The sequence below is a fragment of the Rhinopithecus bieti genome, unplaced genomic scaffold (genome assembly GCF_001698545.2).
Source record: "Rhinopithecus bieti isolate Rb0 unplaced genomic scaffold, ASM169854v2 scaffold_18126, whole genome shotgun sequence".
Lineage (NCBI taxonomy): Eukaryota > Metazoa > Chordata > Mammalia > Primates > Cercopithecidae > Rhinopithecus > Rhinopithecus bieti.
The window spans coordinates 331,249-359,032 of NW_016809277.1; the positions used below are offsets into that span (position 1 = coordinate 331,249).

General features: G+C 37.6%; 1 long non-coding RNA gene across 1 annotated transcript in view; it reads right to left on the minus strand.

Annotated features, from left to right (window-relative positions):
• The window catches only part of LOC108540063 (uncharacterized), a 56,526-nt gene extending 30,738 nt beyond the window's left edge, over nt 1-25,788 (minus strand). The window contains exons 1-3 of the long non-coding RNA XR_001888574.1: nt 25,579-25,788; nt 22,914-23,151; nt 22,422-22,520 (exon numbers count right to left, since the gene is read on the minus strand). This is a non-coding gene — a long non-coding RNA (uncharacterized LOC108540063). The remainder of the gene's footprint in view (nt 1-22,421; nt 22,521-22,913; nt 23,152-25,578) is intronic.
• Between the last annotated feature and the right edge of the window lie 1,996 nt (nt 25,789-27,784).

A 27,784-nucleotide genomic window follows, 5' to 3' on the forward strand; every position in this document is an offset into this window, starting at 1 on the left:
AAAGATTCTTTGCTTGACCAAACTTTTGCCAGGCTTTTGAATCTTCCCCCTAGCCCCATCTGTGTACTTTCTTGAAAAATCCAGTTTTAGCAAGAACCCTGCTTAGTTAGTTTAGTGGTTTAGCAAGAACCCCCCTCCTCCATCCTCAATGTGTTATCTCCCCTGATAGCTGATCAGGTCCTCATCCTGTACTAGCCCTCAGTTGATGACCAATTACCCTGGCCTGTCTTCAGCAAGAATCCTGTGAGGTCAGTTTAGCCAGCATCTCCCTTACCCTTGAAGTTTCCTCTTCATAATTTTCCATCCACTGACCCCTACACTGCTCCTTGGCTATAAATTCCCACTTTCCCCATCCTGTATTTGGAGTTGAGCCCTATCTGTCTCCCCCACTGTAAGACCCCATTGCAGTAGTCCCTATTTCTATCATGATGGTCCCGAATAAAGTCTTCCTCCCCATCTCTACTAAAAATACGAAAAATTAGCCGGGCCTGGTGGTGGGTGCCTGTAGTCCCAGCTACTCGGGAGGCTGAGAACTGTGTGAACCCGGGAGGTGGAGCTTGCAGTGAGCTGAGATCGCACCACTGCACTCCAGCCTGGGTGAGAGAGTGAGACTCTGTTTCAAAAAAAAAAAAAAAAAAGTCTTCCTTACCATGCTTTAAAAAGTACCATTGATAAGTTCTCCCGAACAATAGGAGGTTGCCAATAAGTAAATACTATTTCAATATAAAGTAAACTTTCAAGTAACTTCTACATCAAGTGGACTTTCAGGAGTTTTGGGAGTTTCAGGTAATGGGTTCATTTTCTGCTTCTCACATATTTAAGACATAAAATACATAATTAGTGAATACCTCCTATATTCTAGGCACTGTTGTAGACACTGGAGATGCAGTAATAGTTTAAAACAGACAGGATCCATATCCTCAAAGAGCTTAATTCTAGTGGGAGCGATAGGCAACAAACAAGCAAGCAGATGAAAAAATCAGTCTCAGACAGTAATAGGTGCTATGATGGCAGTAAAGCAGTCATGTGATAGAGGACACTTTACACTGGTGGTCAGGAAAGGCTTCTCTGGGGACAAATATTTCCACTAAATACTGACTTATAAGTAGAAATCAGCTACTTAAGGATATGAGAAAGACTGTTCCAGTCAGAGGGAACAGCATGTGCAAAGGCTTTCTTATGAAAGCTTAGTATAATCAAGGAACAGAAAGAAGCCCAGTGTGACAGGAGCAGAGTTAGCTCAGGGAGGACTGGTGAGGGCTGAGATGGGGGGTTAAGCAGGGGTTAAACAGGCTTGGACATTATAAACCCTGATAAGGAAATGTGATTTTATTCTACAAGTATTGCAAAGACATTTGAATGTTATAAATAGGGAAGTGACACAATCTGATATACATTTCTAAAAGATCACTTTCACTTCTTTGTGGTAAATTGATTTTAGTATGCAAGAGTGACATCAGGTTAACTTGTTACCACTAATCCAGGCTTGGAAGGTAAAAAGAATGGATTTAGCGTATATTTTCACCCATGGAGGTGAAAAGATTTTCCTCAAAAAGTGTTTAACATCTTAGCTAATGTGACGTTTGACCCATGTCTATAGACTTCTCTAAGGCCCTAAGCCCACCATTTCCTCATGTACTTAAAGTATTTAACTTAGTGGTCTAAAAGCCTGCATGTATAAGTGCAAATTTTCTATTTGTCTTGGAAACAAAAAGTTGCTCACCTGCAGCTAGCTCACACACTGAGGAGTAGAATCAATAGGTGCTGCCAAAATAAATGTCATTGCTTGGTGTCTTGGAGATGTCACTGTGACTCTTATTGTTCTTCCATATGAAATAAATTATTTAATGTTTACAGCACGTAATAAAATGCCTACTAAAATCTTCACTTGTTAGAGAGGGAACATAAAGGAGCCTGGGTTCTTAAAGACCTTGGAACACTTATAGAGTCACCCTGCTTGGCTGTTCCCACATGTGTGCACTCCTTGCTTCCTACATTCCTTCAGCCCAGGAGAGATTAAACTAGTCAACTTGAAACCCAGCTTCCCCAAAGGAGACTTTAATCACAATATTCAGTGCTTTTGTCCCTGCTACACTGGTTTTAAGATATGTTATCTGGAATTTCTGCCACTCTGGAGGAAGGATTCAGAACTCCAGTTCTTTTTCTTCCCATTTGAAAGTGGGATACAACTCTACTTTTTTTTCCTTTTATACCTTGTTTTATGCTTTGTTAAAATTTTTTTTAATATTTTAAATTTATTTTAATATTTTAATTAACACATAATAATTGTATATATTTATGGTGTACAAATTTATGGTGATATTTTGATATACATATAATGATAGTGGTCAAATCAGGGTAATTAGCATACTCTGCTTTTATCTGCCTCTTTTATCTGATTATGTTTACATCTATCTATAGGCATGTTTCTCCATCATTGTGTGATTTTCATTGTGAGCAAAGCTTGGCTCTTCATTTGTAAAGTACAGAATATATAAAATATAGTTGAAGAGTCAATCAGTATGTGTATTACTCAGACCTTTATATTTATATTTTAATCCCTAACCTTTCTAACGTAAGAAGAAAGACCATTTTGGAAGGATAATGAATAGTTCTTGGAATAGAAGGAAAGACCTGGAAAATGAAAAGCTGAGGCAAGGCAGGCGATGTGTATTACTGCTGAGATCACACCTAGGAGGAATCTAGTTGGAATGCCACCACCTGCACTGTCCCTGTTGCTTGGCCCCTGTACCCACATTGGCCCCACTGCTGCAGGAGTAGCAGACAGTAATACTACTGCTGTGCTGACGCCTCCTCATACAGAGCTGCCACTGCTTTCCTGATGCTACTGTTTCTGTCTCTGCTGCTTCTGGGCTGTCCCTTGTCTTTTGTTTGTGTGTGTGTGTGTGGTTTTTTGTTGTTGTTGTTGTTGTTGTTGTTGTTGAGACAAACTCTTGCTATGTCATGCAGGCTAGAGTGCAGTGGTGCGATCTTGGCTCAATGCAACCTCTGCCTCCTGGGTTCAAGTGATTCTCTTGCCTCAGCCTCCCTAGTAGCTGGATTACAGGTGTGTGCCACCATGCCCAGCTAATTTTTTATTTTTTTAGTAGAGATGGGGTTTCACCATGCTGACCAGGCTGATCTCAAACTCCTGACCTCAGGTGATCCACCCGGCTTGGCCTCCAAAAGTGCTGGGATTACAGGCGTGAGCCACCATGCCTGGCCTGTTGCTAGTTTTTTATGTCACCATATCCACATTGAAAGTTCCAGGAGGCAGCACCCCATGCCTCAGATGGCAGGAATCATGAGAACTAAACTGGTATTTTTGGCTTCTGTAGTGTTAGGCAGCACTTTGCATCTCAGTCTTTTTTTCTGAGATGTTAATATACCTTTTAGATATTTGGTGAAAGTCTGCTGGGAGTAACTTTTTTAGTTTAAAATAACATTGTGTCTATTTTATATTCTTTCTCTAACAGTTGCATAGGAATATAATTGACATAAGAAGCTGCATATATTTAAATTATATAATTTAATAAATTTTGAGGTGTGTGTGTGTATATATATATATATACATATTTATTACCCTTAAAAGATTCCTTGTGCTCATTTGTATTTCTTCCTTGCTGCCCCTTGTGGCTCCCCAAAGCAACCATACAGATTAGCTTGCATTTTTTAGAATTGTATGAAAGTGTCATCACACACTATCTATTATGTCTGAATTCTTTTGCTTAGCATAATTATTTCAGATTCATCCATGTTGTGTGTATTAATAGTTCTTTCTTATTACTCAGAGGTATTGACTCGAATAAATATACCACAATTTGTTTGTCCATTTCAATTTTATGAACATTTGGGTTGTTTCCAGTTTTTGGCTATTAGAAATAAAATTCTTATGAAGGTTTGTTTTGTAAGCACATATGATTTTATTTTGTTGGCCCAGGAGTAGAACGTTTCGGTCATATGGTGGCAACATGTTTAACTTTTTAAGAAACTACTGAAGCAAGATATTTCCTTGACCCCTTTGCTGGTGGGAACTGGAATGCAGGGGCGCTAGAACTAATCAGCTGCTTTGGGGCCAGCAGGTACGAATTCCACTCACTCAGACCCAGTGTTCTTCATGCCTCGTGGGAGGGGGAGCATGTAGGTGAGTAAGTATAAGAGCTGGGATGAGCACTTTTGGGCACCAGCAGGAGAAAACTCCATTTGGACCCCATGACAGCATCTGGGTGACAGCAGTGCCCATGACTTCTGAACCCCCAGAAGGAGTGTTACAGTGCACTTTTAACTTTGCCATCTCTGGACAGCTTAAGTGTTAGTAGCTCAGTGGAGGGTCATTGTGACAGCCTTTTGCACCTGCATCTAAGTTCTTGTCTGCCATCCAGAAGGAATGAGGTTGCACGAACAAATTGAAGATGGTAAATGCTGGAGATTTTTTTGCCAATGAAAGTGGCTCTCAGTGGAAGGGGGAGCTGAAAAGGGGATGGAATGGGAAAGTAATCTTCTGCTGGCCATCCCCAGCCAGACTCCTCTCTGAAGCTACGGCATCAAGCTGTCCCTCTGAAGTCAAGCTGCTTCTCTCTGATGTCCAACCATAGTTTCTAACATCCAGCTGCTTCTGCTCTCTCTGCTGCCTCAGCCTAGGGCTTTTGTGGGCACATGATGAGGGTGGGGTGGGCCGTGAGTGGTTTTAGAAAAGACAGCATTTGAGCAGGAAAACAGGGATATAAGTTCTCACTTTCCACCATGGTATCAGGCTTTTTGGCTTAAGGGTGGGGTCCTTGCTGGAAACCAACCCCACTTCTGCCCAGAATTTCCCAGACTCCTTTCCCTATCACTACTAAGTTATTTTCAAAAATATTTATACTGTGTTACCACTAATAAAAAATGAAAGTTCTAATTGCTCCATATCTCCTCAACACTTAGTAATATAAAAAAATTGGTATAGTTAAGCTGGCACAGCTCTAGAAACACTTACAGTTCGTGAGCCAGTAGAAAAGATAGATTTCCTTTCTAATACCACATATAAAATATTATAATTTTGCTATTGTGCCAGTCACTGTCCCATGATGTTTTTGGTAAAGACAGGAGAGAGATTTAACCTGAACTTTCCATTATGACCACAGAAAATGGGGAAGGAATGTTCCCCATAAGAATGGAAAAGTTGTTATCAGAGGAATGGAGAGAAATTCCAGATAAATCAAACACTAGATGTTTTACTATTGTTTCAAGTTTAAGGAGTATGAAAACTGAAGGAAACCCTAGTGAGAATATCCAGTAAAGTTTATAAATAATACATAAAGTAGACAACATAAATCTGGTATTTTATGTCCACAAGAAACACAGTAAGAAGGGGAAGGGTAGTTCACAATAAAAAGCCTACAATGTATAGTGCCACCTAATATGAATCCTGTGTGCTGACCAGGAAGTGTTCAGTGGGAGGTAAGAAACGAGTCTTGAAATAATTCTCTGAGCCAAGGAAAAAAACAATACAATGGCTTTTAGTATTCCCTGAAAACTAAAGAGTGCCTGCTGGGAGTCCAAACTTCGTTACTTAATTGATCCCTATTAGTAATGATTAAAGGTTCTGTCAGTGAATCATGTATGTAACATGGAAAACAAAAAGTTTAAGAATGATTTAATTACTTCCAAATTAAGGCAGCCCCAGTCTTGGCCTTCAGAAATCTTCCGTGTCATATCGGTGTAATTACATCTTTTCTTTAGTTTTTTTTTTTTTTTTTTTTTTTTTTTTTTTTTTTTTTTTTTTTTTTAGATGGAGTCTCACTCTGTTGCCAGGCTGGAGTGCTGTGGCGTGATCTCGGCTCACCGTAACCTCTAACTCCCTAGTTCAAGTGTTTCTCCTGCCTCAACCTCCCAAGTAGCTGGGATTGCAGGCATGCACCACCACACCCAGAACATTTTTGTATTTTTAGTAGAAACAGGGTTTCACCATGTTAGCCAGGATGGTCTTGATCTCCTGACTTCGTGATTCACCCACCTTGGCCTCCCAAAGTGCTGGAATGACAGGCGTGAGCCACTGGGCCTGGCCACATCTTTTCATTTAAGTCTAGTGCTTCTTTAAGAATATGCTCAGCTAGTGGGACTATATTGGTTATATAGTTTCCTCAGTACAATAGATAATTCTGGTGATTAGGGTAGTATTCAAGTAGAAACATGGACTGTTATTTAGAGGTACTAATTTGTCTTCTGTTTCTGTAAGACTGATTTTCTTTCTGTATATTTTTATCTTTAATACAGTAGTGACAGGTCTAATGTTGATGTTGTTATTATATAATTACAGCTTGCTGATGCTTTGCAGAAATAGAGCCCATTGCATGATGGAGTAGAGATTGGTGTGGGATATTGATGTCTCTCAAGTGTTTCAGAACTTACGCCTATTAAATTGTTCCCATTTCTTATGAGGTTTAAGTTACTATTTCATGAAATTTATATGCAATTGTTGCTACTGTTAAGAAGTATTTCATTGACAGGTATTGTGAGTGTCTGAGTTCTGAAACAAAGGTAAAGAAAACCATTTGACATACAACGTTTCAAATGAACTGGGTTGACATAGAAATTCTTTAGCTTTGTCTTATCCACCTGCTTTCTCTCTATCTTATTAAATTGCTGATGATAGACTTGCTTACTTTTAAAAGTCTTCTCTGAAAATACAAGCATTGCTCCCAGATTCTCTCAGATATAATCATTCTTTATAGTCAGGCTTAAGGGCCTTGGCTTTCATTGCTTCCTTCATCCAAAATTCCAAGGCCAATGTTTTGTCACATGACTGAAACAGCTGTCAGTTACAGGGGCTAGATGGCATGGCCATAACCAGACCACAGGGACTGAAAAGACAAAAGTATGTTATTTTATGTGCTCTAACTTGCTTGGTTGATTCTCTTATTCATTGCACACAGAGTGGCTTCTTTGCTTTGAACTTCAGGCTTCAATGAATCAGAAAAGAAAGTTAGATCCAATATAGAAAACGTTCTGCAAATGACTTCCTAAAGGAAAACTACAACTGCAATTAACAGAAGACTTCTAAGGATCTCAAAAATCCTCTGGAAGGTTATGTCAAACAAAAAATGTACTTGTAAATAAACCCATTCCAGGAACACTAGTGAGCAAAGTCTTTGAAGTGGATGTCTCAGGAGTTGACTTTTCTCAGTAAACACCATCAGCAGTTCGTAGAAAATTTTCATATAAAAGTTGAACATTATAATGATACTTTTCCCCATACATTTCATTGAATGATCGAAGATGCTTGTTACCTTTATCATATGATGACTCAGCTAAACATTTCTGAAGGTCTATGTGCTTAAAACTATGGATACAATTGAGGGAATTGAAAAAAGTAGAAATATAAACTATTCCCTCATGATCTAGTAGTAAAGCCGAAATAAGAACAATCAGAAAAACAAGGAACCAGTTATAATAGTCTAACAGTAAAAGGATGGAACTGGGATTCAAGACCTCTGGGTAGGGCTTCATGCTCTGCCAGTTTCTTGCTGAATAGCTTTGGGCAAACTAGGTAATCTTTTTGAACTGCAAGTTCCTCACACATAAAATTAGACTGTTAGATTAACATTATAGGATTGGTTTCCTCATGCAATCATATTTCTTGAGGCAGAGACAATAAAAAGTGAGGTCCAATGTATTTTTGTTCCCATTTCATTTCTTTCATGGATTACCAATAGCATCCTATAACCTAGGAGCTTATCTTCATCCAATTAGGTTATATTCTGACATTTCCCAAATGACACTATCAGTACAAGTAGCAATCACTGTTGACAAGGCTGACACCATATCCTGAATCTTCTCTATTTCTGCCTTTATTATAGCCTGAAAAACTGCTTCTTCCTTAGCTTCCTCCATAGCCAGAAGTGGTCAAGTTACTTATCTAATTAACAGAGATGCCACCAGAAGTTTAGTGGAGTTATCTGGGAAAGTTTTCTTTCTTTCTCATACTTCCTTCTCGGTTTTCATTGCTGTTTTAAACACTCACATGATGCCTGAATCTGAGGCAACCGTCTTGTTTTATACTGAGTCACTAAACCTACCAATGGTCACCTACATCCATACTTGCTGTTGTGTAAAACAAACAACTCACCTGCTTTTATACCACTGTAAATTGGGTCTTATCTTCTATTTTAAACTATGTCTAACTGATATAGCATACTATGAAGTAATATCCATATAAAACTTTTCATTATCTTTGGATAATTGGTACTTAAAAAAGGACACTTAAGGTGAAATCATATAGATCAGGGACATAATATCATAGTGAGTAGGGATAAAATGTTTAATTAGGATTTAACCTTGGCAAATGAAACTAAAAACATTGGTGAAAATAACTTAATTAATAATTAACATGTAGGTTTTAATTTAACTATAGGCAATGAGATCATTGTGATTTTAAAAACAGCATTATAGGAATATAATTTAACTATCACAAAATTTCTCCATTGTAAATGTACAATTAGATAATTTTTAGTAAATGTATACTATTGTATAATTATAGCCACAATTCTATTTTGGAACATTTTCATCACTCTAAAAAGAAAGTTCCTTCATGCATATTTTCAGTGAGTCTCCACCCTTGCTTCTAAGTCCCAGACAATTAGCTTTTTGTCTCTACAGATTGGCATTAAAATTTTTTTTAGAAATTGTATGTAAGTGGAAAAGTATGATATGTAGTTTCTTATTTATAGGCTCTTTTATTTAGCATATAGTTTCTGAGATACATCCATGCTATTGCATGTATTAGAAATTTGGTCTTTTACTGAAGAGTAATCCATCATTTATATGTACTACATTTTGTTTATTCATTCATCACTACACAGGTATTTAGATTGTTTCTACTTTTGAGTTATAAAAAATACTTCTATAAACATTTGTGAACACATCTTTGTGTAGACATATGTTTCCATTTCTTTTGGGTAAATACCTAGGAGCAAATTTTCTGGGTTACATGGTTAGTATATGTTTCAATTTCAGAAACTGCCAAACTGTTTTCTAAAGTGACTGTACCAGTTTGCACTTCTCTCAGCAAAACATGTCTTCCAGTTTCTCCACATGCTCCCTAACACTTTTGACTGTCTGTCTTTCTGTTTTAGGCCATTTTAGTGAGTTTCTAGTTTTGTCTTATGGTTTTAATTTTTATTTCTCTAATGTCTAATGAGATTTTTTTAAGTACTTATTGTCCATTTATATGTAAATGTTGCCCATTTTAAAATTGCTTTTAAAAGTTTTTGAGTTTTAAGAGTTCTTTATATGTTTATACAAGACAAAACATTTAATAGATATATAATCTGCAGATTTTTTTTTCCATTTTGTGGCTTGTCTCTTCATTTGCTTAATGGTGTGTTTTTCAGAGGCTATGCTTTAAAACTTTTTTGATAATGTCCAATTACTCAATATTTTCTTTTATGAATTGTTCTTTTGGTGTCCTAACTAAAAGATATTTGTTTGATATCTTTAGAAATTTCACAACAATTTATTTTATTCTAGAATGTATATAGTTTTAGCTCTTTCACGTAGATCTATTATCCATTTGAGTTCATTTTGTGTTTTGTATGAGATGAGGGTTTTTTGTTTGTTTAATTATCATTTCTTTATTTTATTATTATACTCTTTAAGTTCTAGCGGTACATGTGCACAACGTGCAGCGTTTGTTACATATGTATACTGTGCCATGTGGTGTGCTGCCACCATCAACTTTCATTTACATACGATATATCTCCTATGCTATGCTCTCTCCCCTACCCCTCCCCCAATAGGCACTGGGTGTGATGTTCCCCTTCCTGTTGTCCAAGTGATCTCATTGTTTCATTCCCCCTATGAGGAGAACATGCGGTGTTTGGTTTCTATTCTTGCGATTTTACTGAGATGATGGTTTCCAGCCTGCAACACTGGTCCCTACAAAGACATGAACTCATCTTTTTTTATGGCATACATGTATTCCCATTATTGTGTATGTGCCACTTTTTTAATCCAGTCTGTCTTGATGGATATTTGGGTTGATTCCAAGTCTTTGCTATTTGTGCATAGCTGCCGCAATAAAACATTACGTGTGCAGTGTCTTTATAGCAGCATGATTATAATCCTTTGGGTATATACCCAGTAATGGGATGGCTGGGTCAAACGGTATTTCTATTCTAGATCCTTGAGAGAATCGGCCCAACCACAAACATGTCTTCCACAACTGGTGAACTAATTACACTCCAATTCTTTTTTGTTGGAAATTTTCCTAAGCACTTTATTCATTTTGATGTTATTTTGAATATAATTTTCTTGATTGAACTTTTGGATGTTTCTTTTGGATTACATTCCTAGGAATGTAATATGTATTGATTTTGTATCTGGCTACTTCGATTTTGTTATGAACTCTAGTAAGGGGTGTGTGTGTGTGTGTGTGTGTGTGTGTGTGTGTGTGTGAATTCTTTAGAATAGCCTACATGCAGGAGGATTATGTTGTTTTAAATAAAGACAATTTGAATTATTCCTTTTCAAAATATATGCCTACAATGCCTTTATGATCTGACCTGGGAAAACCTACCCCATTGTCTCCTCTATTCATTATACAAATCAGTCATTACTTTCTGGTCACACTGACCTTGATTTCATAAGGTGTATCTACCCTCATTTCTGTCTTAGGGCATTTGTATACTCTATTCCTTTTTGCCAGCAACACTCTTTACCCAAATATTTTGTAGCTGCCTCCTTTCATCACTTTCATCTTTTATGTCTCAAAAATCATTACTTCAAATTTAAGTTCCCTGGTCACTTTCAGAGAGTTTCACCACTAAAACCACTCTATATCATTCTGTAAACTATTTTATTTAGAGCATTTACAACCCCCAAATAATTTTATTTATGCTTTTACACATTTATTTTTTATCATATTTATTTATTTTACACAGAAAATAAATATGTAAAAAGATAGTAACCTTCAACCTGAATGTAATTTCCTTTAAGACAGTGACCTCGTCTATTAATTCCACTGTTCAGTCCCAGGGCTTAGAGTAGTGCCTGAATCATATTGGATGTACTTCCCTACCCCCTTTTTACTATATGATTGACAGAAGAAGTAAAAAGAGAGAAAACATTAAAGCATACAGACAAAAACTGTTCAAGAGAGTGACGTGCATACCTTTGTTTAGTTGTTTACTGTGAAATTAACTAGAAATTATCACATGAATTAACAATTCTGAAGGGAGAAAATGGCATTACATAAAGGCAATCTGACACATTTTGATTATGTGTTGGAGCTTAGAAATATGACAGGATATAATATCTTAGTGTGCTCGTGCATGGTCATGGGGATTGTCTGTCGCCCCTTAGAATTTTAAGGGAGGAATACTCAGTTGCATCTGCGCATCTGCACAGATTCTTTTTGTGAATAAGTTTGGGAGTTAAGAGTGCAAGTTTTAGATCTAGAAGTTTCTGTGAAGCACAGAGCAGCTCATGACATGTGGGCCTGTGGCTTGACTTTTGTTCCTCTGACCTATGCCGATCATTTTCTGGCTGCTCAGCCTGAAGCTTAAACAAAGTATCACCGTCCTGGGATGCAAGGCTGCAGGGCTAATGCTGCTGACACAGAGCCTCAGGGACTGCTCTAGAACACCGTAGCATCCACTGTCAGGCCCACCAGATTATTTGCTATTTTCCTTGGTGTCATTTTTTTGACAAGTAACTCTGGGAATTCAGTGCATTTTTCCCCTTCAGCTAGATGCCGCCAGAATATTTGACTCTCTGGATGTGTCAGGCAGGCTCTGTAATTAAGTGGCTCAACATTTCTGTTTGTCAGGGTGATATAAAATAAGGAGAAAAAATGTTTGCTTTGTGAAGCTCTGCCATAAAACCTTCAGGAAGGATTATACATCATCAGGCCTTTGGCTCCCAAAGGAAAGTGCTCTGAAAGACAAAACATCTTTAGTGTCAATTTTCAACTAGGAGAAAATTGAATGAAATGAAGTTTGACATATGGAATGGTTTTCATAAGCTGTTTCAAATGTGAGTCACAAGAAAGGTCACTTTGAGGATATGGCAGAAGATCAGCTGAGATGTTTCTAATAATTTGAATAGAGCCTAGAAGCTGACTTACTATTGTGTGCTCACGGGCCATGCCATGGACCACATTCAGTTTGGAGAGAACTGGACCCATTAATCATTTGTGACGGCAAAGTTTGAACTTGTGTCTTATGGTTGATTCTATAGAACAGGAGGCTGAAACTGGCTTGGAAAACATTCGTGTAGACTATATCTATCTTCATTTACCTAAGGGTATAACTTAAAAATAGCCCTTTCATTGAATACTTCCATCTTTGCATAATTAAAAAATTCTCCTACACCAGCAACTTTTCTATATACAGTTAATACCATAGAATAAAATATGATGACTGAAATTGCATTTTTAAGTCATATTAGAAATTCAGTCTGTTACAGTAATGATGGTAAGCTATGATGAAACATAGTTACTGCACAAAACCAAAGATTATAAGAAAAGTGTACTTTTTTAGAAACTATTGCCATGTATACCTTTTGGGGGTATTAATTCATATGATTAAGACACAATTTCATAAGGTGTCTATATTGGCTGTAGTCCCAGATTCATCTTTTAATGGAATTAGGATTTCCCAAGCCTAGTGCCATGCATTTCTTTGCACCGTTATGGATCAAACTAATATACCCTCTTCCTCTTTACCTCCTCCCAATTCCTAACCACCATTTTCCCCAAATACACACAATAATATGTGAATTTGTTTCTGTTTTCTTGCAGTCCATGGAAAGTTCAATTAAAAGAGATGACAAAGTAGCATAATAGCTGTCCCTCCCAACTCATGACCTCAGCAAAAGCAAGAAATGAGTGAGTTAATCTTCCCTTGGAGAGGTGTGGCTAGTAGCTGGAAAGGCAAACTTCTTCTAATAGGTTGGACGTAAGAAAATAAAAGGGAGATTTTAATCTGATACATATAAACATATTTTACTGTCCCCTCTCCTAAGGTCTGAGCCATTATAGTAAGCATAAAAGGAAGAAGCTTCCTTTTTGGATTTATAGGGGTCTTGGGGATAACTTGTTTTCCAGGTGAAAGAAGCCCACCATCACAGCCAGAAGTAAAAACATGCAAAGATACAGAAGTGGATTGGCTACTTAGGAGGGCTCCCTGCATCCTATTTCTTTAGGCTGGGCTTTTCCTGTAGTATCTAGAGCAACTCTGTGAGAGCCTCTGTGGTTGTGTTTCAGAGTCTCCCATGGCCCAAATGCTAATCCTCAGTAGATTTAAAGCAGCAGGCCCCTTTAGTATTAGTCATGCTGATCACTTTTAATTGAAAAAGAGAAAGCACTCATTTTGCACAATGTGTCATGGGGTATATCCACTAATGGAGCTGCTAGCAGGAAAGCCAGAGCATTTTCTACATGTTTCTCCCCTAAGAGACCTGTCCTCCTTTGATGGAGTCCACATTCTTAGAGGAATACACAGAGAGTGGAGAGGAAGAAAATGGGTCACTGGCCTACTAGCTAGAGCAATTAGATCATCCCTGATTGTCAATGTGCAGAAGGATGTCACAGCCATATGGCACTCCCTGCTGCCTCCCTTAAGGGAAATCAAGCTATTGGACAGTGGCTTTATTGTGCCATGCTAACCATATGTACCATTTTCTAAACAGAGAGACTGAAGTTTCTCCATATATGATCCCATTTCTCCTCATCATGGATCTTAGTCCTGGGCCCATGTGGCTTGTGCCTACCTTCAATTTTATCCAAAAAGTTTCCCTCACGATACTCTGGCCAGGCTGATCTTTCTTGAAAATGCCTCTAGCCCTCTTTTTCCATCTCTTTCCCTCCTTCCCCTCATGGCCTCGGTACTTCCAGTTCTCTTAGCATAGAAATTTTTCTGAATATTTATGCATAGCTGGTCCCCTGCCTTTTTGTCCTTTGCTCACACAGCATCTTTTCAAAGGGCATTTCTGGACCACCTGGTCTAAAATCATCTCTCACCTCACCATCACTCATGACCACCTATTCCTGTTATTTTCCCTTGTTTCACTTTTCATAGACTGAAATTGTCTAGTTTGTTTACTTATTGCCTTCCTTCCTTCCCGGAATGTAAGCTCTGTAAGGGGAGAGAGTTTGTCTTCTACCTCACTAGTGTGGCCCTATTGTCACAACTATGTCCTGCACATAGTAGTGTTCATTCAGCATTTGTGGCAAAACAAATCTGCAAATGGATATAATTATTATCACTGAATAAATTAGGGAATTGCATTTTATAGAAGCCAACTGACTTGCTTATAACCACTGAATGGCAGTGAAGGAATTTGAATTGAGGTTTAGCTAGACCAGATTCTAGGTATACAGACTGATTTCAGAGCTAAGATCCTTTTTTCTCTCAGAATTACCTTGCCATTTCTCCAAGAAATTTAATTCATTCATGTAGCCTATCTGCAGGAAAAAAATTGCATCAGCAGTCAATTATTTATCTAAACCATTTGTTTTAGAATTCTCAGAGCTCTATCTGAACAAATTTTTTTTTATCCAGTGACTTGGAATTTTAAAAATAAATAAGAAATAAGCAAATAAATTTTAGAACATTCTTCCCTCCTGACTTTCGCTTTTGGGATTTGTAAAACCTATAGTACGTCTGTTTTTTTTTTATTTTATTGTATTGATACATAATATTTTATATAACACGGGGTACATGTGATTCATAGAATGTATAATGATCAAGTCAGAGTATTTGGGGGTGTCCATCACCTCAAGTATTTATTATTTCTATGTGTTGACAACATTTCAAGTCCTCTCTTCTAGCTACTTTGAAATATACAATACGCTGTTGCTAACAATAGTCACTTAGTTGGCTGTCAAACATGAGAACTCATTTCTCCTGTCTAACTATAAGTTTATACCCATTTGCCAACATTGTTTTGAATAACAGCTTTATTGAGATAGAATTCACATACCATAAAATTTACCATTTTAAAATCTTCAATTCAGTAGTTATTAGTATATTTACAGAGTTTTGCAACCATCACCAGTATTTAAAATTTTCATTACCTCTCAAAGAAACTCTGAATTCATTAGCAGTCTTTCCCCATTTGCCTTTCTCTACAGACCCTGGAATCCACCGATCTACCTTCTGACACAATTCTGGACATTTAATTATAAACAGAATCATGTTATATGAACCTTTTGTATCTAGCTTCTTTCCTGTAGTATATTTCCATATCAACATGTTTCAGTATTTAATTCCTTTTATAAGATCAAATGATAATTTATATGCCACGTTTCGTTTAGACATTCATTAATTAACACACATTTTGATTGTTTCCACTTCTGGCTGTCATGCTGTATGGTGCTGTTAACATTTGTATACAAGATTTTGCATGGACATATGTTTACAGTTCTCTTGAGTGTATACCTAGAGGTGATTGCTGGTCATATGGTAACTATATGTATTTACACAGCCAATCATATAAGGAAATGTCAAACAATTTTCTAAAACAGCTACACCATTTTAGATTTCCATTAACAATGTATGAGGGTTCCAATTTCTCCACATCCTCACCAGTGTTTGTTATTGCCCATTGTTTTGGTTATGGCTATCCTAGTGGGTATGAAGAGTTATCTCATGGTTTTGATTTGCATAGCCCTAAAGACTAGTGATGCTAGTCTTTTTATGTGTTTATTGGCCATTTGTATGCCTTCTTTAGAGAAATAATTATTCAACTACTGTGCAAGATTTAAAATTGGTTATTTGTCCTTTCTAAGTTTTAAAACTTCTTTGTATACTCTGAATACAAGTCCCTCAGCTATACAATTTGTAAATATTTTCTCCCATTGTGTAGGTTATCTTTTTGTTTCTCAAAGAAAGATAATTTTTTGAACAGTTTTAGATTCACAGTAAAATTGAGCAGAAGATACAGATAATTCCCATATGTATACTATCGCTTCCACCCTTGCATAGCCTCTCCTGTTATCAACATCCTTCACCAAAGTAGTACATCTTTTATAATGGATGAACCTCCATTAATATATTATAATCACCCAAAGCCCATAGTTTACACTGGAGTTCACTCTTGGTGTTGTATATTCTACAGATTTGGCCAAATGTATAATGACATGTATCCGCCATTAGTATCTTGTAGACTAATTTTACTGCCCTAAGAATCCTCTGCTCTCTGCCTATTCATCCTTCCTTTCACACTAACTCCAGGAAACATTGCTTTGTTTACTGGTCCCATACTTTTGCCTTTTCCAATGGGTTTCTTTCACTTAGCAAGTAATATGCTAAGTTTTCTTTATGTCTTTTCTGGCTGATAGCTCATTTCTTTTTAGTGCTAATAATATTTCATTGTCGGGATGTACCAGTTTATTTATCCATCTGCCTGTTGAACGATACCTTGTTTTTTCCAAGTTTTGGTGGTTATGAATAAACATCTATGTGCAGGTTTTTGTGTGGAGATGTTTTCAAATCATCTGAGTAAACACAAAGTGGTACAATTCATGGATTGTATGGAAAGAGCATGTTTAGTTTTGTAACAAACTGTCAAACTGTCTTCCCAAGTAGCTATACCATTTTGCATTCTCTCAAGCAATGAATAAGAGTTCAAATGCTCCACATCCTTCCCTTGGTGTCAGTGTTCTGGATTTTGGCCATTCTAATAGGCGTGTAGTAGTATATTATTGTTGTTTTAATTAACATTTCTCTGATGACATGTGATATGGAACATTTTTTCATGTTTATTTGCCATCTGTATATCTTCTTTGGTGGGATTTCCCTTAAGGTAATTGGCCCATTTTTGAATTGTTTTTTTTTTTTTTTTTTTTTACTATTGAGTTTAATGAGTTCTTTTATATATTGAATAATAGCCCTTTTCAAATATGTCTTTTGTAAATATTTTCTCCCAGTCTGTGGTTTGTCTTCATTCTCTTGATAGTGTCACAGAACTGAAGTTTTAAATTTTAACGAACTTCGGTTTATCACTTCCTTCTGTCATAGATTGTGCCTTTAGTGTTGCATCTAAAAATGTCACTGTCAAACCCAAGGCCATCTAGATTTTCTCCTATGTTATCTTCTAGGAATTTTTTAGTTTTCCATTTTATATTTCAGTCTGTGGTCCATTTGCAGTTAGTTTTTGTGAAGCTTTGTGTCTAGAATTTTTTTTTTTTTGCATGTGGATAACCATTTGTTGAAATTACTATTTTTTTTTCACAGTATTGTCTCTGTTCCTTCGTCAAATATCAGCTGACTATATTTACTTGGGTCTATTTTTGGGCCCTCTATTTTGTTCCATTGATTTGTCTATTTTTTCACCAATAGCATATTGTTTTGAATACTGTAGCTTTATAGTAAATCTTAAAATACGGTAGTGTAAGTCCTCCAACTTTGTTCCTTTTTTCCCTTCAATATTGTTTAGCTTCTTCATATAAACTTTAGAATACATTTGTTAATATCCACAAAATAACTTTCTGAAATTTGGGTTGGAATTATATTAAATCTGTAGATCAGGTTGGGAAGAACTGACATCTTGACAATATTGACATTCATGAACATGGCATATCTCTTCAATTATTCAGTTCTTCTTGGATTCTTTTAACAGAGTTTTGTAGTTTTTCTCATGTAGGTCTCATACATATATTATCAGATTTATACCAAAGATTTATACCAAAGTATCACATTGTCCAGGTTGTATTTTCACTTTTTTGATTGTGTCCTAGGAAGTACAAAAGTTGATTGTTTCTTTTTTCTTGATGAAGTCCATTTGTCTACTTTTTTTTTTTTTTTGTAGTTTGCACTTTTGGTATTATATCTAATAAATTATTGTCTAATCCAATGTTAAAAAAAATGTATATTTATGTTTTCCTATAAGAGTTTTACAATTTTAGCTCTTACATTTGGGTCTATGATTCATTTTCAGTTATTTTTAGTTAATACAATGAAGAAGTCCAATTTTCTTTTTTTATTTCTTTTTTGTGGGGCGTGGAGATATCTAGTTGACTCAGCATCATTTGTTGACTATTTTTCTCCACTGAATTGTCTTAACACTCTTGTCAAGAATCATTTGACTGTCAAAGTAAGGGCTTATTTTTCTTACATAACTGTTTCTTATCATTTACCTTCTGAAACTTTGTTGACTTCAGAGTAACAAGTTTCAAATCTGATATGGTTATGCTTTGTGTCCCCACTCAAATCTCATCTTGAATTGTAATCCCAGATGTTGATGGGGAGACTTGGTGGGAGGTGATTGTATCATGTGGGTGGTTTCCCTCATGCTATTCTTGTGATAGTGAGGGAGTTCTCAGGAGATCTGATGGTTTTACAAATGGAAGCTTCCCCTGGGCTTTTCACTCTCTCTCACCTGCCACCATGTAAGATGTGCCTTTTCCTCTTCTGTCATTACTGTAAATTTCCTGAGACTGCCCAAGCCATGCAGAACTGCAAGTCAGTTAAACCCCTTTTCTTTATAAATTACCCAGTCTTGGGTATGCCTTTAAAACAGTGTGAAAATCAACTAATACAAGATCCCTCTCCTGGGAATTTCAAACCACATTCTCTGTACAAAAAATACTTTATTACTAGTTTCTAAAGTTTTACCTTCAGTTGGATTCTCCCCAAAACAGACTCTAAGACCAGGGCCTAAGTCCAAGTTGCTTACTTAGGAGGTGTAGAAAAGAAACATTGGTTGAAAGCAGGGAAAGGACACATGGAAGGAAAAGCAAACAATAAAAGTGTATTAGTAATTCATCTACCAGAGTGGGCAACTGGAGATCAATATTATGGGGAAACACTGAGAAAAGCCAAAACTGTTTTTCCAAGTTATACTACTTAAGAGATGAGGAGGCCAGGCGTGGTGGTTCACACCTGTAATCCCAGCACTTTTGGAGGCCAAGACAGGTGGATCACCTGAGGTCAGGAGTTCAAGACAAGCCTGGCTAACATGGTGAAACCTCATCTCTACTAAAAATACAAAAATTAGCCAGGCGTGGTGGCACGCACCTGTAGTCCCGGCTACTCAGGAGGCTGAGGCAAGAGAATCGCTTGAACCTGGGAGGCGGAGGTTGCAGTGAGCTGAGATCGTGCCACTGCACTCCAGCCTGGGAGACAGAGTAAGACTCCATCACCCTCTGCCAAAAAAAAAAAAAAAAAAAAAAAAAAAAAAAAAAAAAGAGATGAGGAAAATGGGGGTACTTTATACAACTGGTGATCACCACTGATAGAGGCTTCCTCCTGAGGATATTAATTCTCTTACATTTCCAGCCCACTGTGAACATGAGAAAAGTGGTTCTCTGCACTTCTTGAGGAAATTTTTGGGCACAGGGACGCAGATATTGTCAGTTAGAAGAAGGTTGAAGCACACCCAAACAGTAGGGTGAGAGGGATATGGGAAAGGCATTGACAGTGTCTGTCCATGAATGAAGAGGTTTTCTTTCTCACTGGATGCTTAAAACCCAGGCCCTCCCTAAACAAGCTCAAACATCATTTCTGGAAGCAGCCAGAAAGAATGCGAAGAAAGAAAATAATGCCAAGATGTTACACTGTAGCAATATACCATTCTGAACTAATTGCTAGAGAAAATAAAGCCTATTTCAAATGCAATGCAGCAAGACAGTGAGATGCCTTTATATTTAAGGTCATTGTTTAGTCAGGATTCTTGGGTTGCAACTGAAAAAAAGAAAACTACATTTGCTTAAAGAAAAGATAATTGTATTGTCTTATCTAATAGAAGTATAAAAAGAGCATGGGAAAGCTGGCCTATGAGGAACTAAGGCCTCAGATATAATTATATTTTGGGCATTGTGGCTTTTTAAAATCTTCAGCTCCTCTAAGCAGAAGGAACATGAATTTCTGCTACTTTTGGCTCACTTCTTTTTAGCTACCCAATTAGAGAGAAATTAGGAGTTTCTTGGCAACTACAATTTACAACAGTCCCAGGGAATAACCCCACTTGCCTACTCTGATAACATATCCTGTCTTAACTGTTTTGTCCATGCTACTTTAACATGGTTCATGGTCCTATCTCTGTGGCCAGAGAGTAAAGCCCATTACTGGAAGAAGAGAAGAAATAAGACTGGGTAGCTGAATCAACTGATAGGAAAAAAAAAATTGTTGATACCTGGAGGCAAAAAATCAAGGGCTACACAAAAACAAACAAATAAACAAAGACACGTTTTTGTCCCCTGAGTCTTTTGTACATGACTATTATATCAGGAACTTTAGCTTCCCATGGGACACTATTTCAGGTGCTTATAGAGAGATCCTTCTTCTTATAATTCTTATCTTTTTGTCAAATCACAGCCCTAGCGAGGTTACATCCTGCCATGGGATACCTCATTTCTTTGATACGATTGTAAGGGGGGGAATTAAAAGTCTTAACAACATGAACCAGTCTCATCTATTTGTACCCTTTTTAAACTCCGCAGACACTGGTTCATTTGAAATGAAGTTACAAATTTCAATGATGCCTAGTTACCAAGAGCAATTCACCTATTTTAGAAATCAGGGAGTGACATCAAATATCAAATAATCAGTCCTTGAGCAAACATTAGGATGAGAAAGCTAATAATGCTTGGGAAACTCTGGAGGGTTCCTTCATTGTTTCCAGATAATTATCTCTATTCATAAACCTCAGGAATCCACCATACTGCAACACAGTCTACCACCATTTTTGAGGAAGGGGAAGTATTATGACCTGAATGTTTCTGTCCCCCCAAAATTCATATGTTAAAACCTAATCCCCAATATGATAGTATTAAAGGGTGTGTAAACTAAAACTAAAATTCTAAGGCACGCCCCCCAACCATCTGAATGGACGACTCCTCTCAGTCAAGGGCATTTCAAAGTTAACCTAGAAAACCTCTTCAGGCCATAATGGAAGGGGGTGGGGCAGACATGCCTCATTTCACCCTCCTCCCTTTTGGAATTTAGGAAAAGCCAACCAGCATTAACATCAACACAGATCTTAAGTCTGATAGGGAACATTTATAATCTATTGTCTCTGAAGCCGGCTACTTGGAGGTTTCATCTGCGTGATAAAACCTAGGTCTCTACAACCCATATCATAACCCATAATTCCTTTCTATTGATAATAAGTCTTTCAACCAATTGCCAATCAGAAGATTTTTATATCTGCCTATTACCTGGAAGCCCCCTGCTTTGAATTCTCTTGCCCTTTCACATCAAATCAATGTAAATCTTACAAGCATTTAATTGATAGGTCATATCTCCCTAAAATGTATAATACTAGGCTGTGCCCTGACCACTTTGGGCACATGTTCTCAGGATCTCTTGAGGGCTGTGTCACAGGCCATTTGGTCACTCATATTTGGCTCAGGGTAAAATCTCTTCAAATATTTTAGAGCGTTTGATTCTTTTTGTCAACTGGTGAGACCATCAGAAGTGTGATTAGGTCATGAGGGCAGAGCCCTCAGGTATGGTATTAGTGCCATTATAAAACAGACGTAGGGGAGCTTGTTTACTGATTCCTATGATTTTGTGAACTAGGAGGTAGGCTAGTGCCAGACATTCAATCTGCTGGCAACTCAATCTTAGAGTTCCTAGTTTCACTACTGAGAAATAAATTTCTCTTTTTTATAAGCCTCCCAGTTTATGGTATTTTGTTACAGCAGCCCAAATGGACTAAGGCTTTGCTTGTGAGGGAGAGATCTCAAGTAAGAAAAAATAAGAACATCAAAACTACTTTTACTAGTGATGTGACAAACATAGCAAGTAGTTACATGCTAATTCAGGCTGTCATTTTTAATTAGGACTTGAGGAGGCCGAGTTCTGCTGTCTTCAGTCTTCATAAATGAGCACTCATGATCAAAGAGCTACCTTCCTTAAATAATTTAAATAAATATCCATTTTAATTAAAGTAGATATTCAATATTGGATATGAAAATAGTATTTTAAAAAACTAGATTTCGTGGCTGCTGCTTAAATGAATAGGTCCCTGTATAGAAGGAAATGACATCTGGCACAGTCCCTGTTCAGGGCTGGGGATCAAGTGTGCACTCAGCCAGAAGTCTTCTGTGATCCCAGCACCTCCCTGGGAGAGAGCAGGTGAGAGGGAGTCCCTTCCAGTGTTGCCTGGTAGGTCACTTCACAGATCTTAATAGCTGCCAGAGGACAAACCAATTTGGTTCTGCTCTTCTGAAAAAGGGCTAGTGTTTTCCCTAACCCCAAATGAGAGTGGTTTGGAATTCAGCAAAGCATTTGATGACTCATTAGACAGACCTTCAAAATTGTGTGAAAAGGTCCCTGCTCTATGCAGAGGCCTGAATTTGGCCCACCTATACCATGAGAAGCAATAAGCCTGCCCTACCCTGACTTTTAGGGTGACCAAAGAAGCCTGTAAGAAAAGTTTGGCAAAGAACCACTGGGTGCAAAATTTCAGCTATTCTCCAAATTTTCAGTAGTTACCTCTCACTTTGTACTTTATTATAGCACTTTCTCTGTCCTCTCAGTTGTCTGGTACTTTCCGTTTTGCTCCCAGATCTTCAGGTCTGTAGAACACAGAAGCTGTAAACAGCAAATCCAATCACAATCACATTCAAAGGGAAGTTCAGAGAGAGAGAATTGTAAAGGAGAGATTAGATATCATAGAGAAAATTTTATTTAGTTATGTTTTCTGATTCCCATATGTCCATAGGCTTCATTGTAGGCTTCTGAAAAAAATAAACTATGACTCTCTTTTCTTTTCTTTTGAAAATGTTTACAGATCCTGCTTAAACTCACCAATCAATGGTGATTTTATTTATCTAACATTCAATTGAAGTGGAAAGAATAGATTAAATATGATCATTATTCGTTTTATGGATAGCTCCCATTAACCAATGAAACATATTTATAAAATCCATAAAATCAATCAATGAAAATACCCTTTTGATATTTATAAAAAATTGTACAGCATACTGTGGTCCTTTGAAGATTCTCATTGAGCTCCCATTCATTGGATTGGATTTGCATCTTGTCCTTTTCATGTTCTTTGTCCAACTTCTCCTTGGCTCTATAGGTCAAACTCCTTTTTGCTGATTAATGTTTGGCTGTCCATCACCGGCTTTACTCTTGGAACATTCTCTGAGAAGGGCTTTAACATCTGTGTCCTTGTGAAGTGGCATCACTGTCTGGGGTAATACCCAGAGCTCAGCATCTAGTGCCAAGAGGATTGAAGACATGAACACATGCGGGTTAGTTAAGGAGCAGAAAGTGTAATAGGTAGAAGAAAGGAGAGAGGAGAGCAGCTCTTGTGCATGTGTAAGAGAGAGGAGTCTGAGAAGGGAAATGTGGCAGACTGCAGCAGATTTTATAGCCAGGCTTCTGGAGGCTGTGTCTGATTTACATAGGTCCCACAGGTTGGTCCGACCAGTTGTGACATTTATAGAATGTGCTGGGAAGGCTGGTCGCCCCACCCTAATCTTGTTATACAAGTGGGCTTTCCACTTTGCCAGCACCGTCTTGTCTGCTCCTTACTGTACTCCTGGCTGGCAAAAAAGAAAAGACTGAGCCACCATTTTGAACTTATCTAGTCCCAGGTAGTATATTCCTATTGGCACAACTGCTGGCATTCGCCTGTGCAAGCTTCCAGCTTGCTTGTCTGTGTCTGAAGCTCAATTTTACAGGCTGCTTTTTGTTAGAAAAGAAAATGATTTTGGGGTTGCTTTTTATTAAAAGGAAAACCTTACCAAGGACTTTTGTACCCTCACTATCTGCCTAAGTAATTTATTTTTAACTCCTATATCACTTGCTTCATGCACTATGCATATGGGCAAGAGTTGCTACAACTTTCAATCACATCTTCCAATCCAGGAAGCTTCTTTATTTCCCTGCCTGGCCCTAATCCTATAGAAGGAGGATCTCGTACAAAAGGGTTGAAGGCCATATAAATAGCAGTATTGTTCAAGGAAAATAAAAATAAATAGAACCCAAGACTCTTAAGCAGTGATAGGTAAAGCAGTACATGGAGAATCTGGGTGCGGGCAGGCAGAGGCAGAAAACTACTGATGCAGGAAAGATGAGCAAGGTATTTTAAGGATGACAGTCATTTAGCCTGGGTACTTTCATGTGAGTTAGTTAGAGGGTGGTGCAAGATTAACTGTGTTGGAGGAGAGAAAAATAGTGGAGAAGAAATTGTCTTGAGGCCGAGTGCAGTGGCTCATGCCTGTAATCCCAGCACTTTGGGAAGCCGAGGCAGGTGGATCACCTGAAGTTAGGAGTTCAAGACCAGCCTGGCCAACATGGTGAAACCCCGTCTCTACTAAAAATACAAAATTAGCCGGTCATGTTGGTGTATGCCTGTTATCACTGCTACTTGGGAGGCTGAGGCAGGAAAATCTCTTGAACCTGGGAGGCAGAGGCTGCAGTGAGCCGAGATCACACCACTGCACTTCAGCCTGGATAACAGAGTGAGACTCCATCTCAAGCAAACAAACAAACAAAACCAAAAAGAGGAAAGAAAAGAAAGAAGTTGTCTCTAAGCAGAGAGAATATTTACCATTGGAAACATTAAACAAAACTTTTAAGAAACTTAGGAGGCTGAGATATGAACAGATAGATTGGGGTTGTATACTTTTCCTAACACTGGCAAAAACCAAATTAGTGTGTGACTGAGCAAAGAACTCATACATTCATGACAAGAGGATAAAGAATTTGAGAAAATTGTCTTTTGAAACAGATTCAAGACACTTGAGAACCCTGGGTGCAAAATTGGTGTCGAAATCAAAGTAAAGTTGTTTGTTTTAACAATTGCATTGGATTCTGACATAAATCTCGGCTGACATAAAAATTCACCATCAATTGCACACAAAAGTATTTCATGACCTTGAATTAGAATAAGCCTTTCAAAGGACTGAACATACTGTAAATTGAGCAAGAATTAAGCTCTTTTCTAGATGCCAGACAGGTATGAAGATTATCATGTTTCCAGTGGAGCTTGGGAAAACACAGACACTAGAAATAAATGGGCCATTGGCTGTCACTGCTCAGAACTCAGATTCATTTATTTCTTTGCTGCAGTGAAATTCTTAATAAAATGTCAACAAACATGAAGAGCAAGAAGTCAGGTCTGCCTAGATCATGTGCAGAATAGGAGTCCTCTGTGATGACACGACTATCTTCCCCCAAAACACTGACAATTCTGGCACACATGTGTATCTGTCAGAGAACAGATCATCCTGTGAGAGAGAAGGACTGACTTCTGCAGAATTTTATCTCCTGACTTTGGGGTATACCAGGCAATAAAATGTGGCTATATCCTCTCTCACTACACCCATAACCAATTGAGCTTTTTATGTCTAAACCACCATCTTTCCCTCACTTTCCTAGCTACTGCCCTCTCCCACATTCCATGACTGTTATTTCTCTGTCAAACATCAGAAGAGAAGAATGGGAATTATAAGGTATAACTGATACAATCTCACTGCAGGAGTCGCACCTCACAGAAGAGAATGGTCAGATACTTGGCCAAAACTATTTTCTCTACTCCCTGCCAGTGAAAAGATTTGGAGGACAAGTCACAATCTGCCATTTCTTACACTATATAAAGTGAGCCTTTATCACCACTCTCTGGAGATGGACCAACCTTGGCATGGTGTTGCAGTCCAGCTGAAAATCAGATCTTTTGCATGGGAAAATCTGAGCTGAGTCCAACACATCAGAGGCTATTGCTCTCTCTTACATTCCCTTTACACCTTCAGCATGTCTTTTTATGGGCACTAAGGAAAATGATGAAGTAGATACGATCGTATGATGGGTGATGAGGAGTGGCCAAGAGAGTAATTGAAATATTCTCTTGTAAGTGCCTTACCTGTAAGTCATAGAAAAGCCAAAATAAGAATACATTGGAAATCAGAACCTGCTTTGTATATCATGAAAAAATTCACCTACTCTGTTGGCCTCACAACTCTGAATTCCTTTTAAAATACATGGTTTTGATCATTTGATATTTTAGTAAAAATGGAAGTGTGTTGATTATAGCATGATAGCACAAAAAGCCATGTTGCTGATTAAAGCAGAGAATGTGTGCTGACAGTGCTCACCTTTGGGAAGATTCATCTGTCATTTGCATGTTAACAAGTTTCAAAGAAGTGGCACCATTTCCTCCCAGTTCCATTATAATACACACACTCTAGGCATTCATTGCCTCTGACAGGAGTTAGAACCAGTGGGGTTTCTTCAAGACACTGCTGTCACAATGATGTCACAGTGGTTTAGACCTTTTGTTTGTTTATTAGTTTGTATATGTGTAGCACTAGCTGCTTGCTTTATTTTATTCCCTCTCTTTTGCAATAAACTATCATGGCAGGGATGGCCTGTTTGCTGCATCGCTTGTAAGTATGTCCTGAGGCTAATAAGCATGGCATATCTGATGAATAAGATGAGATAACTGTGTCTAACACTGCTAGAGAAATGCTGGTACATGTCTATTAGCAAAGCAGTCTGAAGCTCCCATTTGAATATGTGTGTGTGTGTGTGTGTGTGTGTGTTGTGTGTGTGTGTGTGTGTGTGTGTGTGTGTGTGAGAGAGAGAGAGAGAGAGAGAGAGAGAGAGAGAGAGAGAGAGAGAAACCTCGGTGGGACTTTTCTATATCCTGCATTCATTAATTCATTTATTCCCTCATGCAATAAATATTTATTGAGCTAATGTGTCAAGAACTGAGGAGAAGATGAGCAAAAACAAGCAATTTTCCACATCCTTATAGAATTTATCATGTAACAGAAAATGATATTACTCAAATAATATAAAAAATAGGCAATATTAATTGGACAGGAAATATAGCATACTGAAGTAAGCTTAGATCATAGGTTAAGTAACAAGAATGAAGTTAGTTAAAGGTTTTGGGATGGAAAGTTATAATTATGTACTAAAGCATATTTAAGAATATTGTTCATATTGTATTTTCTTAATAAAAATAGAATCTATTGATTCAGTATAATTAAATTAGATTGTTTCATTCAGAGGAAGAACATGTCTTGACCATCAAGACATTTAGAGATCAAGTCAAGATAAAAGTGAACAAATAGTACTCCAGTTGTAACAAGAGAATGAAAATTACTGAGCTGGACTATACAGCTGTTTGGACAGGGGTAGACTAATAAATCAAATAGCAAGGCACTTAGTGAATGGATAAGAAACATGCAGAGTCTGTAGGCTTACTGATAAACTGAGCTTGGTCCTTACATTATGTCTCCTACATATGCATCATATGGCATATGCATTGTTACCTAACTAGAGAAATAGAGAACAGCTCACATTTATTTGTATGTTCTACCAGTTATTTCTACTATTCTAGACTATTCTAATGGTGTTGCTATTGCAGAAGTTTTATTATTTCTGATACTGAAAGGTAGCAGAGGCTATTCTTTCCAGGTGGCATTATTAACTTAGTTGGGGTTGCTAACAATTTTGTCAATTTGGTGCCTTAATTGCTCTCCCAGTCCCCTGCCTGCCAAAAGAGCACAAGGGGGTATGGGAGGAAGGAGAGGAGCGAATAAATAGACCCAGGAGTCAAAACCATGGTAAAAGGAGCCAATGAGCAAAAGGAGCAAGGCAAGGCTAAGAAATCCAGCATCTTGGTAAATGGATAAAAATGATTTGGTAGAAGGAAAAAAATTGAGCTGGTGACTCCCTTCAATTTGGTAATATGCACTGATTTCTTAGTCAATTCAGGCTGTTTTAACAAAATATCCTAGACTGGCTGGTTTAAACAATGGAGATTTATTTCTCACAGTTATGGAGACTGAGAAGTCCAAGATCAAGGTGCCTGACAATTACATTCCTGTGTAGGG